Source organism: Triticum dicoccoides, chromosome 6A, assembly GCF_002162155.2.
Source record: "Triticum dicoccoides isolate Atlit2015 ecotype Zavitan chromosome 6A, WEW_v2.0, whole genome shotgun sequence".
Taxonomy (NCBI): Eukaryota; Viridiplantae; Streptophyta; class Magnoliopsida; order Poales; family Poaceae; genus Triticum; species Triticum dicoccoides.
Window position 1 is genome coordinate 464,769,163 of NC_041390.1, and position 13,240 is coordinate 464,782,402.

A 13,240-nucleotide genomic window follows, 5' to 3' on the forward strand; every position below is an offset into this window, starting at 1 on the left:
GAGGGATGGTCGGGCCGTGAAGGACCGGCGGTGGCAGTTGGTTCCGGGGAGGGCGAGGCGGCGGTTAGGCCGGTGGTGGCTGGTGGCTCAAGGAAGGAGATGCGTCGAGAGGTTGAAGAAAGACCGTGGGCCATTAATTTCGCATCCAACGGTTCAAAAATCGACTGATCTCAAACAAAATTTTCAGCTGACTAATTTCTAGCCACATCCTCTTTTGAAATAGCTATATAACAAATATCAAAATAGTAATGGTATCCGATTTGGTGAGGAAAATCGCTTGCAAAATAATTCGGTGTGTCATTATAGATTGTCGGTTATAACCTTGATACAACACCTATTGCCGATAGGGATCTAGCACAATGACTAGTGTCGGACTTGTGTATGTATTGGGTGAGTTGTTTGGTGGTTGATAGGTAGTACCATAGTACTTTGATGATTGAACTTACGGGTTGAATCTACAGGTAACAAAAAACAATAAATTGGTTTGTGCATCAAGATGAAAAACTTAGGGGTTTTCCTCTTGAGTCGCGACCACCAAAGCGGCTCAAGAGTTCCCTCTTGTCCACGATTAACCTCTCTTATCGACCCTTTGCGTCGTCTTGGAGGGCTTCATTCCGGGTTGACTTAACACATGTGGGCAGCGAGAAGGTGGTCTTGTTGTGCTCCATGCATACATTTGCATCGTTCTCAAGGCCTCATTTTGAGATGACATCACAAGCGCATGCGTCGGTGCATCATCTTCAAGAAGTTCCAGTAGCGGTCTGGTACGAGTGTGTTTGCATATTCCCAACGAAGCTCCATGGTGTCATTGGCATGCATGCTATGGCTACTCTTTCCCCATCATGTAATTGGGGGTGGGTGCTCCGCAAAACATAGGGTAATGAGTCTACCCTTTTTTAGCTCTAACCTCTAAGGTGTGTGCATCAAGATGATCTTTGTTGGTTGGGTTAGATTTGACAACGATGTCCGTGTGCAACATCTCGTTCTTAAAGGTGTTGTACTTATGCTCATGATGATATAATCTTCACTACATATTTGGGTTAGTTTTGGGATGACCAAATAAGGTGAATCAATGTTCTGGCCTTCACATATTGGCTCCCTTACCAACATGGATTAGCGGTACATATGTTGCTACCTTCGTGAAGATGTTGTCTTGGTGGAGTTTAGTTGGGTTAAGTGATATGTTGTTCGTTGAAGGAGCAACATGTTATTGAGCTACCAGTGGCGGGTTCTCAAATGTTAGCTAAGGGTAGTGTTTTTTCCACTTGTATGTGCCAAACAAAAAAAGTCGGCCAACAGTAAAAAATGAAAACCAAATTTGCGTCCATATTTAATCTTTTCAAGTGAAACCCTTCATTCATCATCATTATTTACATCTGGATAGTGGAAGTACATCCTCAATAGATGAATATGATGCTAGCTCATCAATTTATAAAGAAGATACGCTATAAAAATAAAGTGGTAACAAGAGGGACAATAATTTAGTTCAACCCAGCTAGCGTCCCAACAGGGTAGATCTAAAGGCCAGGTTTTAGTTGAAGCTAAAAGTCCTTTGTTACATAGCTTGATTATCAGGCCCTAAAATCTGGACCAATGCAATAGAGGCATCGGCAATGCTCTGAATAGTATATTGTGTTGCATCACTGCAAAATGGGTGATAATCTACATCAAACAAAAATAGTAGAGCTCGGAGCATCTCCAACAACTACATGTTCCCAATAACAGTCAATCTTCCTCTATCATTCAAAGGGAGAGTTGCCCTTTTCCCAATCCAATTCCCAATACTATGACGTCAATGCACCACCCATTGGACCGACACACCATCGCCGCCGCACACCGTAGGTCGCATGTCACCTCCAACGTCGTGTATTCCTGTATGTCAGGTTGACAAGTGGGCTCATATGTCAGGTTGGTTATTGGAGAAGATTTATTATGGATTTGCTGGAGCATTCATCCCCAATAATTAGAAAGGTGTTAATAGGGAGCCCCAATAAGTTGTTATTGGCACACTGTTTTGGCGAGTTGTTGGAGATGCTCGCAAGGCTGTATAGAAATCTGTTGTAAAAATGGTTATTGATTACACCTTTCACTACATCATCGGAAAAGTAAAGGAATGCACAAAGATTGCATTGAAAAATTTATCCAAGATATGAGAAATATAAACTCTTGGCTACCTATTGATAAGGAATTCTGTTTTGAGGTATGACAGACATTTGTCAAAATAGAAGCTTATAATTTCACGAAAATGCAAAATTGCCAATTTGTTCGGTCTCATCAAGGCAGTTGATAGGTTTCATAAAAAGCATGCCAAGAAAAGTATATATGTTGTACTGGAACAGTCTTATACTACAAATAAATATGCAGTGGTAAACGAAGAGGATAAGAAAATAATTGTACCTCGTTCTTCCAGTTTTGTTGAGTTTGTTATAAAAAATCTTCCTATATGAGAAAAACGAGAAATTCTCTTACTCTTCATTGCCACATTCAACTAATACATGATACACAACATGATAAAGAACACAATGAATACTTAATTAACCACGAAGAGCTATTGGTCAAACCATCACATCACTAAATATGGGCCAAAAATTGTAAAAAACAACTAAGAAAGCACTAAAGAACTTTTATGGTGAAGTGGTGATTAGAATTGGCAAATAATTGTTGGGGAACGCAGTATTCCAAAAAAAATCCTACAATCACGCAAGATCTATCTAGGAGATGCATAGCAACGAGAGGGGGAGAGTATGTCTACGTACCCTCGTAGACCGAAAGCGGAAGCGGTGAATAACGTGGTTGATGTAGTCGAACGTCTTCGCGATCCAACCGATCAAGTATCGAACGCACGGCACCTCCGCGATCTGCACACGTTCAGCTCGGTGACGCCCCTCGAACTCTAGATCCAGCTGAGGCCGAGGGAGAGTTTCGTCAACACGACGACATGTTGATGGTGATGATGAAGTACCGACGCAGGGCTTCGCCTAAGCACTACGACAATATGACCGAGGTGGAAATCTATGAGGGGGGCACCGCACACGGCTAAGAAATCAACTTGTGTGTCTATGGGGTGCCCCCTCCCCCGTATATAAAGACGGGGAGGAGGAGGAGGGTAGGCCTCAAGGGGCGCGCCCAAAGGGAAGATTCCTACTCCTAGTAGGAGTAGGTTTTCCCCTTTCCTAGTCCAAGTAGGAGAAGAAGGAAGGAGAGGGAGATGGAGAAGGAAAGAGGGGGGCGCCGCCCCCTCCTAGTCCAATTCGGACCAGCCCATGGGGGGCGCGCGGTCACCCCTTGAGGCCCTTCTCTCCTTTCCCGTATGGCCCATTAAGGCCCACTACTTCCATCGGCGAATTCCCATAACTCTCCAGTACTCCGAAAAATATCCGAATCACTCGGAACCTTTCCAATGTCCGAATATAACCTTTCAATATATCGATATTTACGTCTCGGCCATTTCGAGACTCCTCGGCATGTCCGTGATCTCATCCGGGACTCTGAACAACCTTCGGCACATCAAATCACATAACTCATAATACAAATCGTCATCGAACGTTAAGCGTGCAGACTCTACGGGTTCGAGAACTATGTAGACATGACTGAGACACATCTCCAGTTAATAATCAATAGCGGAACCTGGATGCTCATATTGGCTCATGCATATTCTACAAAGATCTTTATCGGTCAAACCGCATAACAACATACGTTGTTCCCTTTGTCATCGGTATGTTACTTGCCTGAGATTCGATCGTCGGTATCATCATACCTAGTTCAATCTCGTCACCACAAGTCTCTTTACTCGTTCCATAATGCAACATCCTGCAACTAACTCATTAATCACATTGCTTGCAAGGCTTAGAGTGATGTGCATTACCGAGAGGGCCCATGATGTATGGTAGAACCCTAATCGGCGGATCTTTCACGAAAGGAGCGGATCCCGCGATGAACACGAAGAACAAGAGGGGGGAAACGAGGGGAAACACGAGAGAAACGCTAAAACCAACAAGAATGATCACACATGTGCTAGATCCATGAACACAAAGAGAGATACACGATCCAAAGTCAACAAAGGACAATACAAAGGGTAACCGGTTCTTCTCCATGAGGAGGTCTTGAATCCACAAGGGGATCTTCCCGTGAGGGCTCTTGAATCCAAGGTGGATCTTCTCCGTAGAGGGGGCACGGTCTCTCTCATGGAGTAGATCCGATACGGATGAGCGAGGCTCTATCTCACAAATGAGCTATCACAACGCTAACCCTCAAATGGAGGAGGGGGAGGAGTATATATAGTCTAAGCCATGAAGGGGCAAGTGAGGGGCGAAGGGGTACATGGGCTTCGGCCCAAGTCACGCACGCAGGCGGGGCTCGGATGATCCGGATGGTGGCCCGGATGATCTGGGTGTCGGGGGTTCGGATGATACCGGTGTCCGTCTGGATGATTCGGCTTCGTCGAGCAGGCTTCGGGTGTCTTCGGGCACGTTAGCCGGATCGTCCCGGTGGTCGTCCGGATCATCTGGGCTCGGTCTGGATCGTCTGGCTGGGGGTCCCGATGATCCGGGCAAGTCCTGTCTTGTTCGTTCTTCTTCTTCCTTCTCCTCTTCCATGCTTGGCCTTGGTCCCTTGGTTCTCCATGGTCATCTCGGATGCACCTGGGTATATGCAAGGTCCATGCATGAGGTAGTAGCCATGTCTCATATGTGGAAAGTGACGGTTTGAAGAGGAGTGAGTTCACCTTGTGTCCAATGGCGTATGGTCGAGGTCTCATCGTATGTCCTCTTGGGGCTTGGAGAGTAGTAGGAGTGTACATGGGGATGAACGTGGGATGCTCCGCATCATCTCCGCCCCCTTGGGAAAGATCCGACCTCATATCGTGATCCTCATCACCGTGGAAACGGTTGTCGTGGACGGACTTGTAGTTGGACGGATTTGAAGGCATGGCACAATCCAAGTACCCCAAGGTGTCTCTGGTAGGTGGTACATGCAAAATGAGCAAACACAAAGTACACTTGGTTAGCGCACACAAAGTATCCATCATAGAAGAATGAGTCCGTTCGACAAGATTGTTCGTGACAAAGCGCATGAAGCTTATCAATGTGATATAGAATGATATGCAAAGCATTCATGGGAGCAAAGGCATTCACTGTGCACACAAATGTGTTGTGAATATGATCAATGCAACCATAATGCAAAATGATGTCATAGTGAGACGGTTTATAAATAGTATGAATATGGCAATGGATGCTCAATATGAATAAGTTATCATGCAATTGATGGTAGGCAATATGATCATGATGTATGAATGTGCCATCAAGAAAGATCACAACAAATTTGCTAAGGAAATGCGCAAGCTCATATATCATGGATGACATGGGAATACAAGATGCAACAAGGCAATCATAATGTGAGTCGATCCATGCATACGATGCAAATTTGTCATGTGTACGATATGTCCATCAAGCATGACATGTGTGAGCGCAATCAACAAATAAGGAGGTGTTGGTGTATGATATGTCTCCAACGTATCTATAATTTTTGATTGCTCCATGCTACTATATTATCTATTTTGGATGTTAATGGGCTTTATTTTACACTTTTATATCATTTTTGGGACTAACCTACTAACCGGAGGCCCAGCCCAAATTGCTGTTTTTTTGCCTATTTTAGAGTTTCGCCGAAAAGGAGTATCAAACGGAGTCCAAACGGAATGAAACCTTCGGGAACGTGATTTTCTCAACAAACGTGATCCAGGAGACTTGGAGTGGGCATCAAGAAACAATCGAGGAGGCCACGAGGCAAGGGGCGCGCCTACCCTCCTGGGCGTGCCCTCCACCCTCGTGGGCCCCTCATTACTCCACTGACCTACTTCTTCCTCCTATATATATACACGTACCCCCAAACATCCAGGAGCATCACGAAAACCTAATTCCACCGCCGCAACCTTCTGTACCCGAGAGATCCCATCTTGGGGCCTCTACATCAACTCCATGGCCTCTCCGGTGATGTGTGAGTAGTTTACTTCAGACCTTCGGGTCCATAGTTATTAGCTAGATGGCTTCTTCTCTCTCTTTGGATCTCAATACAAAGTTCTCCTCAATCTTCTTGGAGATCTATTCGACGTAATCTTCTTTTGCGGTGTGTTTGTCGAGATCCGATGAATTGTGGGTTTATGATCCAGATTATCTATGAACAATATTTGATTCTTCTCTGAATTCTTTTATGTATGATTGGTTTATCTTTGCAAGTCTCTTCTAATTATAAGTTTGGTTTGGCCTACTGGATTGACCTTTCTTGCAATGGGAGAAGTGCTTAGCTTTGAGTTCAATCTTGCGGTGCTCGATCCTAGTGACATAAAGGGAAACGACACGTATTGTATTGTTACCATCGTGGATAAAAAGATGGGGTTTATATCATATTGCATGAGTTTATCCCTCTACATCATGTCATCTTACTTAAAGCATTACTCTGTTCTTATGAAATTAATACTCTAGATGCATGTTGGATAGCGGTCGATGTGTGGAGTAATAGTAGTAGATGCAGAATTGTTTCGGTCTACTTGTGGTGGACGTGATGCCTATATACATGATCATACCTAGATATTCTCATTACTATGCTCAATTCTATCAATTGCTCGATAGTAATTCGTTTACCCACCGTAATACTTATGCTCTTGAGAGAAGCCACTAGTGAAACCTATGGCCCCTGGGTCTATCTTCCATCATATTAATCTTCCAACACTTAGCTATTTCTATTGCCGTTTATTTTACTTTGCATCTTTATTTCTCTTTATCATAAAATACCAAAAATATTATCTTATCATATCTATCAGATCTCACTCTCGTAAGTGACCGTGAAGGGATTGACAACCCCTTTATCGCGTTGGTTGCGAGGTTCTTATTTGTTTGTGTAGGTGCGTGGGACTCGAGTGTGATCTCCTACTGGATTGATACCTTGGTTCTCAAAAACTAAGGGAAATACTTACGCTACTTTACTGCATCACCCTTTCCTCTTCAAGAGAAAACCAATGCAGTGTTCAAGAGGTAGCAAGAAGGATTTCTGGCGCAGTTGCCGGGGAGATTCGCGCCAAGTCAAGTCAAGATTTGACTCCCGACAATGAGCCATTTCTGGCACCGTTGGCGGGGAGTCTACGCACAAGTCAAGACATACCAAGTACCCATCACAAACTCTTATCCCTTGCATTACATTATTTGACATGTGCCTCTCGTTTTCCTCTCCCCCACTTCACCCTTGCCATTTTATTCGCCCTCTCTTTTTCTGTTCGCCTCTTTTTCGCTTGCTTCTTGTTTGCTCGTGTGTTGGATTGCTTGCTTGTCGCGATGGCTCAAGACAATACTAAATTGTGTGACTTTGCCAATACCAACAACAATGATTTTCTTAGCACTCCGATTGCTCCTCTTACCGATGTTGAATCTTGTGAAATTAATGTTGCTTTGTTGAATCTTGTCATGAAAGATCAATTCGCCGGCCTTCCTAGTGAAGATGCCGCTACCCATATAAACAACTTTGTTGATTTGTGTGATATGCAAAAGTAGAAAGATGTGGATAATGATATTGTTAAACTTAAGCTATTTCCGTTTTCGCTTAGAGATCGTGCTAAAGCTTGGTTTTGTCTTTGCCTAAAAATAGTATTGATTCATGGAATAAATGCAAAGATGCTTTTATCTCTAAGTATTTCCTCCCGCTAAGATCATCTCTCTTAGAAATGATATTATGAATTTTAAGCAACTTGATCATGAACATGTTGCATAATCTTAGGAGAGGATGAAATTAATGATACGTAATTGCCCTACACATGGTTTGAATTTATGGATGATTATACAGAATTTTTATGTCGGATTGAATTTTGCTTCTAGAAATCTTTTAGATTCGGCCGCGCGAGGCACTTTTATGGAAATCACTTTAGGAGAAGCTACCAAACTCCTAGATAATATCATGGTTAATTATTCTCAATGGCACACTGAAAGATCTACTAGTAAAGAAGTGCATGCAATTGAAGAGATTAATGTTTTGAGTGGAAAGATGGATGAACTTATGAAATTGTTTGCTAATAAGAGTGCTCCTACTGGTCCTAATGATATGCCTTTGTCTACTTTGATTGAGAATAATAATGAATCTATGGATGTGAATTTTGTTGGTAGGAACAATTTTGATAACAACACGTATAGAGGTAATTTTAATTCTAGGCTGTTTCCTAGTAATTCCTCTAATAATTATGGTAATTCCTACAACAATTCTTATGGAAATTTTAATAAGATGTCCTCTGAATTAGAGACTAGTGTTAAGGAGTTTATGAATCCGCAAAAGAATTTCAATGCTTTGCTTGAAGAAAATTGCTTAAGGTTGATGAATTGGCTAGGAACGTTGATAGAATTTCTCTTGATGTTGATTCTTTGAAACTTAGATCTATTCCACCTAAGCATGATACCAACGAGTCTCTCAAATCTATGAGAATTTTCATTGATGAGTGCAAAGAAAGAACCGCTAGGATGCGTGCTAAGAAAGTTTGCTTTGTGAAAGCGTGTTCTTCTAGTTTCTATGAAAAATAAAGATGACGATCTAAAAGTTATTGATGTGTCTTCTATTAAATCTTTGTTTTGCAATATGAATCTTGATAATTATGGGACTGAAGATGACTCACCTTTACCTAGAAGGCATTCCAAAAATTCAGAGTTTTTAGATCTTGATGCAAAAATTGGTAAAAGTGGGATTGAAGAGGTCAAAACTTTAGATATCAATGAACCCACTATTTTGGATTTCAAGGGATTTAATTATGATAGTTGCTCTTTGATAGATTGTATTTCCTTGTTGCAATCCGTGCTAAATTCTCCTCATGCTTATAGTCTAAATAAAGCTTTTACTAAACATATTGTTGATGCTTTGATGCAATCTTATGAAGAAAAACTTGAGTTGGAAGTTTCTATCCCTAGAAAACTTTATGATGAGTGGGAACCTACTATTAAAATTAAAATTAAAGATCATGAATGCTATGCTTTGTGTGATTTGGGTGCTAGTGTTTCCACGATTCTGAAAACTTTGTGTGATTTGCTAGGATTCCGTGAATTTGATGATTGTTCTTTAAACTTGCACCTTGTGGATTCCACTATTAAGAAACCTATGGTAAGAATTAATGATGTTATTATTGTTGCATATAGGAACTATGTGCCCATAGATTTCATTGTTCTTGACATAGATTGCAATCCTTCATGTCCTATTATTCTTGGTAGACCTTTTCTTAGAACATTGGTGCCATTATTGATATGAAGGAAGGGAATATTAGATTCCAATTTCCGTTAAGGAAAGGCATGGAACACTTACCTAGAAAGAAAGTTAAATTACCATATGAATCTATTATGAGAGCCACTTATGGATTGCCTACCAAAGATGGCAATACCTAGATCTATCTTCGCTTTTATGCCTAGCTAGGGGCGTTAAACGATAGCGCTTGTTGGGAGGCAACCCAATTTTATTTTTATTCCTTGCTTTTTGCTCCTGTTTATTAATAAATAATTTATCTATCCTATGTTTTGGTTGTGTTTTTTTGTGTTTAATTAGTGTTTGTGCCAAGTAGAACCGTTGGGAAGACTTGGGGAAAGTCTTTTTGATCTTGCTGTAAAAAACAGAAACTTTAGCGCTCACGAGAATTGCTTCCATTTTTATTTGGAAAGTGATATTTAGTTAATTCTTTTTGAAGATGATTAATAGATAAATTCCTCACGTCCAGCAATTTATTTTAGAATTTTTGGGGTTCCATAAGTTTGTGTTAGCTACAGATTACTACAGACTGTTCTGTTTTTGACAGATTCTGTTTTTCGTGTGTTGTTTGCTTATCTTGATAAATCTATGGCTAGTAAAAGAGTTTATAAACCATAGAGAAGTTGGAATACAGTAGTTTTTTAACACCAATATAAATCAATAATGAGTTCATTACATTACCTTGAAGTGGTGTTTTGTTTTCTTTCGCTAACGGAGCTCACGAGATTTTCTATTTTGAGTTTTGTGTTGTGAAGTTTTCAAGTTTTGGGTAAAGATTTGATAGATTATGGAACAAGGAGTGGCAAGAGCCTAAGCTTGGGGGTGCCCATGGCACCCCAAGTTAAAACTCAAGGACACCAAAAATTCTAAGCTTGGGGATGCCCCGGAAGGCATCCCCTCTTTCGTCTTCGTCTATCGGTAACTTTACTTGGAGCTATATTTTTATTCACCACATGATATGTGTTTTGCTTGGAGCATCTTGTATGATTTGAGTCTTTGCTTTTTAGTTTACCACAATCATCCTTGCTATACACACCTTTTGAGAGAGACTCACATGATTTGAAATTTATTAGAATACTCTATGTGTGCTTCACTTATATCTTTTGAGCCATATAGTTTTTGCTCTATTGCTTCACTTATACCTTTTAGAGCACGGCGGTGGTTTTATTTTATAGAAATAATTGATCTCTCATGCTTCACTTATATTATTTTGAGAGTGCTTTAGAATAACATGGAAATTTGCTTTTAGGAATAATATAAAAACTTTCATAGAAGTGCATTGAATACTATGAGAAGTTTGATACTTGATAATTGTTTTGAGATATGGAGATGATGATATTAGAGTCATGCTAGTTGAGTAGTTGTGAATTTGATAAATACTTGTGTTAAAGTATGTGATTCCCATAGCATGCACGTATGGTGAACCTTATGTGATGAAGTCGGAGCATGATTTATTTATTGATTGTCTTCCTTATGAGTGGCGGCCGGGGACGAGCAATGGTCTTTTGCTACCAATCTATCCCCATAGGAGCATGCGCGTAATACTTTGCTTTGATAACTTGTAGATTTTTGCAACAAGTATATGAGTTCTTTATGACTAATGTCGAGTCCATGGATTATATGCACTCTCACCCTTCCAGCATTGCTAGCCTCTCTAATACCACACACTTTTCGCCGGTATCATAAACCCACCATATACCTTCCTTAGCCATTCTGAGATATATTGCCATGCAACTTTCCACCGTTCCATTATTATGACACGCTTTATCATTGTCATATTGCTTGCATGATCATGTAGTTGACATCGTATTTGTGGCAAAGCCACCGTTCATAATTCTTCATACATGTCACCCATGCATCATTGCACATCCCGGTACACCGCCGGAGGCATTCACATAGAGTCATATTTTGTTCTAAGTATTGAGTTGTAAGTAAATAAAGTGTGATGATCATCATTATTAGAGCATTGTCCCAAGTGAGGAAAGGATGATGGAGACTATGATTCCCCCACAAGTCGGGAGGAGACTCTGGAAGAAAAAAAAGGCCAAAAAAGGGAGAAGGCCCCCCAAAATGAGAGAAAAATAGAGAAGGGACAATGCTACTATCCTTTTTCCACACTTGTGCTTCAAAGTAGCACCATGATCTTTGAGGGAGTCCTGGATTAGGGGGTATCCGGACAGCCGGATTATATCCTTTGGCCAGACTGTTGGACTATGAAGATACAAGATTGAAGACTTCGTCTCGTGTCCGGATGGGACTCTACTTGGCGTGGAAGGCAAGCTAGGCGATACGGATATGTATATCTCCTCCTTTGTAACCGACCTTGTGTAACCCTAGCCCCCTCTGGTGTCTATATAAACCAGAGGGTTTTAGTCCGTAGGACAACATACAGTCATACCATAGGCTAGCTTCTAGGGTTTAGCCTCTCCGATCTCGTGGTAGATCAACTCTTGTAATACTCATATCATCAAGAATAAATCAAGCAGGACGTAGGTTTTTACCTCCATCAAGAGGGTTCGAACCTGGGTAAAACATCGTGTTCCCTGCCTCCTGTTACCATCCGCCTTAGACACACAGTTCGGGACCCCCTACCCGAGATCCGCCGGTTTTGACACTGACAATCTTCATGATAGAGAGTCTCCTATGATATCACTTTCATATACTAGTGGGAATTTTTCATTATAGAACTTGGCTTGTATATTCCAATGATGGGCTTCCTCAAAATGCCCTAAGTCTTCATGAGCAAGCGAGTTGGATGCACACCCACTTAGTTTCTTTTGTTGAGCTTTCATATACTTATAGCTCTAGTGCATCCGTTGCATGGCAATCCCTACTCACTCACATTGATATCTATTAATGGGCATCTCCATAGCCCGTTGATATGCCTAGTTGATGTGAGACAATCTTCTCCTTTTTGTCTTCTCCACAACCACCATTCTATTCCACATATAGTGCTATATCCATGGCTCACGCTCATGTATTGCGTGAAGATTGAAAAAGTTTGAGAACATCATAAGTATGAAACAATTGCTTGGCTTGTCATCGGGGTTGTGCATGATTTAAATATTTTGCGTGGTGTAGATAGAGCATAGCCAGACTATATGATTTTGTAGGGATAACTTTCTTTGGCCATGTTATTTTGAGAAGACATGATTGCTTAGTTAGTATACTTGAAGTATTATTATTTTTATGTCAATATTAAACTTTTATCTTGAATCTTTCGGATCTGAACATTCATGCCATAATAAAGAAAAAATTACATTGATAAATATGTTAGAAAGCATTCCACATCAAAAATTCTTTATTATCATTTACCTACTCGAGGACGAGCAGGAATTAAGCTTGGGGATGCTTGATACGTCTCCAACGTATCTATAATTTTTGATTGCTCCATGCTATTATATTATCTATTTTGGATGTTAATGGGCTTTATTTTACACTTTTATATCATTTTTGGGACTAACCTACTAACCGGAGGCCCAGCCCAAATTGTTGTTCTTTTGTCTATTTTAAAGTTTCGCCGAAAAGGAATATCAAACGGAGTCCAAACGGAATGAAACCTTCGGGAACATGATTTTATCAACAAACGTGATCCGGGAGACTTGGAGTGGGCGTCAAGAAACAATCGAGGAGGCCACAAGGCAGGGGGGCGCGCCTAGCCCCCCTGGGCGTGCCCTCCACCCTCATGGGCCCCTCGTTGCTCCACCGACCTACTTCTTCCTCCTATATATATCCACGTACCCCCAAACATCCAGGAGCACCATGAAAACCTAATTCCACCGCCGCAACCTTCTGTACCCGAGAGATCCCATCTTGGGGCCTTTTCCGGAGCTCCGCCAGAGAGGGCATTGATCACGGAGGGCCTCTACATCAACTCCATGGCCTCTCCAGTGATGTGTGAGTAGTTTACTTCAGACCTTTGGGTCCATAGTTATTAGATAGATGGCTTCTTCTCTCTCTTTGGATCTCAATACAAAGT